Genomic DNA, 3204 nt, shown 5'->3' with positions numbered 1-3204 from the left:
ATGAGCTCTTTGTGCATGGGAAAGGTGAATCTCTCACTGAGTACTACAACAGGTTTAACAGCCTTCTCAATGATCTGAAGTTTCATGGCAGAGTCTATGAAAATGAAGAAGTCCTGTGCAAGTTCATGGACTGTTTACCAGACTTCTGGGAAAACATCTGTACTTGTATCAAGACAAGTAAAGATCTTGAAAATATGCCTCTTATTGCTCTTTATGGAACTCTCCATAACTATGAGCAAACCAAGCTTCTGAAAAAGGCATTATTGAAGGATCCTAGAACTTCTTCTCCTGTTGCCCTTCTTTCCAACGATACGAGAAAGCCAGTCAGTGAACCTCATATCACTTATCTATCTGACACTGAAGAAGATGCTGTCAGAAAAGAAGAACTTGCTGAAAGCCATGCTGATGATACTGATGATGAGGGTGATAAACCCTCATTTAATGACTTAGCTGACAACATGGCCATGATGGCTACCAACTTCAAAGGTATGCCAAAAAGGGCTTTTCTAACTTCTCTCCCAGATCTAAGGTCACCGACCGAAGAACCTTAGATCAATCTAAGTCAGCTCCTCTTGGTCTGTCCAATGAGGAGTGCTTCAACTGTGGCAAGAAAGGTCACTTTGCTGCTGAGTGCAAAAGCAAAAGGATCTCTAAGCGTCATCCTTCTCATCCCTCTAGCCGATCCTCTCACGATAAGTACAAGGCAAAGTACAAAAGAGAAAAGGCAAAGAACCTGAGCCTTTAGAGAAAAGGTAAGGGTCTCATTGCTGAGACTCATGATTGGATTGATGAGCCAACCTCTTCCTCCAGTGATGAGGACATGGCACATCTGTGTCTTATGGCCAACATCCARGAGATAGAAGACTCTGTCAAGGACTCCTCCTCTACTGCTGCTGATCTACCTTCTACCTCTAAGGATGCCAAAGATCTGGTCAAACCAAAGAAGGTAAACAACTTCTCCTCTCTCTGTGAATCTGAAAAGGTTCAAGCTTATGATTATTTATCTGTTGATCTTTACAATGCTAGATCTGCTAAGAAGAAAGCTGACCTTGAAATCAAAAGTCTAACTAGTCARTTACATAAATGCATGAATCAACTGAAAGACTTTGATAAATTGAAAAATGACCTTAAAGAACAAAAGTTAATAAACAATGTTCTTAACAAAGAAAAAACTAAGGTTTTTGAAAAGCTAGAGAAAGAAAAAGCCATTCTTCAAAATTGGGCTAGATCATCCAAGAACCTAGATAAAATTTTACATGATCAACTTCCTATTGAAGTAAAGACTGGCCTAGGTTACAATGATATGGATCTGTGTGCTCCTGATGACTCTATGTGCATTTCTTCTCACATTCTTTCTTCCTCCTCTCCATTTCACTTATCTGATTCTGTTGGATCTCTTTCTCCAAGATCTAATGATAATGGAATATCTCTTAAGTTCGAAATTTTTGTCAAAGCTAACAATCCAAACTCTGAATCTGAGAATGTTCCTATCGACTGTATGTTTAACTCTCTCTCTCTTAAGAAATCTTCTGATGCATGTTCTTCTAAATCTAAAACATCTGAGCATCTAAAGCATCCTTTGAATCGTCGTTTCTCTGTTGCTGAGAAAGGTAAGTCTGTGGACAAGCCTATCAAAAATAAGAAGCCAAAATCCAAACTGAAGATGAAACATAAGCCTTCGGCTACCTCATCTCAGTCAGCTGTTGCTTCTCANATGATATGGATCTGTGTGCTCCTGATGACTCTATGTGCATTTCTTCTCACATTCTTTCTTCCTCCTCTCCATTTCACTTATCTGATTCTGTTGGATCTCTTTCTCCAAGATCTAATGATAATGGAATATCTCTTAAGTTCGAAATTTTTGTCAAAGCTAACAATCCAAACTCTGAATCTGAGAATGTTCCTATCGACTGTATGTTTAACTCTCTCTCTCTTAAGAAATCTTCTGATGCATGTTCTTCTAAATCTAAAACATCTGAGCATCTAAAGCATCCTTTGAATCGTCGTTTCTCTGTTGCTGAGAAAGGTAAGTCTGTGGACAAGCCTATCAARAATAAGAAGCCAAAATCCAAACTGAAGATGAAACATAAGCCTTCGGCTACCTCATCTCAGTCAGCTGTTGCTTCTCAGACTAGTACCTCAGTACCTTCTATTATTGAGTTTGTTCCTAGACCAGTTTCTTTGAAAATGGTTTCCAAGGTTTCTACTTCTTCTAAGAAACCTATCCCTGAGTCTGAAAAAGGGATTCTTGGTCCAAAACCCTCTTCATCCTCTATCCTTCCTTCCAAAGCTTCTTCTTCTCTAAAAAATCCAAAAGGCATATTAACACAGTTAAGCACACACCTTTAATTTCTATTAAACCTGTGTTTATTTATCGAAAATGTTATAACTGTGGTGACACTTTTCACATGGCCAAGAACTGTCCCAAAGAAAGAATCTCTAGGCCAGTAAGAGAAGAGAAAGAAGAAGATACTCCTAAACCCAATGGACCCATTGTAAAATGGGTACCTAAAAACTGATTTATCTGTGTTTGCAGGGCTTAGGACACCGACAGATATGGTACTTGGACAGTGGATGTTCAAGACACATGATTGTAAATAAGTCCCTATTGATCAACTATGTGTCTGAATCTGGTCCTTCTGTAACCTTTAGAGATAATGCCAGAGGTACTACTAGAGGATATGGTGTTCTTTCTAATGTCTCGGTTACCTTCAACCGAGTAGCCTATGTGGATGGATTGAAGCACAATCTGTTAAGCATCAGTCAACTATGTGATCTCAACTTCATTGTGAAGTTTGAAGAAAACCAGTGTACTATTCTTGACTCTTCTGGCAAGAAGGTATTAACTGTGTCCGAAAGGATAATGTCTATATGATCAACATGGACTCTTCTAGCTCTTCCGACGCAAACATCTGTTTCTACTCCGAGGCTACTGCTGATCAAAATTGGCTATGGCATAAAAGGTTGTCCCATCTCAACTTCAAAGCCATCAATAATCTTTCTAGTAAAGATCTGGTTATTGGACTTCCGAAGATGTCATATGTCAAAGTGAAGCTGTGTGCTGCTCGTGAAAAACGCAAGCAAACCAAAGCAAGTGTCAAGTCCAAGATGTGCTCTTCTATTTCTGCTCCTTTGCACATGCTCCACATGGATCTCTGTGGTTTTGTGAGTGTTCAAAGTTTGGGTGGAAAACGTTATACTCTT

The sequence above is a fragment of the Cynara cardunculus genome, unplaced genomic scaffold (assembly GCF_001531365.2).
Source record: "Cynara cardunculus var. scolymus isolate 2C unplaced genomic scaffold, CcrdV1 Un_Scaffold_2164, whole genome shotgun sequence".
Lineage (NCBI taxonomy): Eukaryota > Viridiplantae > Streptophyta > Magnoliopsida > Asterales > Asteraceae > Cynara > Cynara cardunculus.
This window is presented reverse-complemented; position numbering follows the sequence as displayed.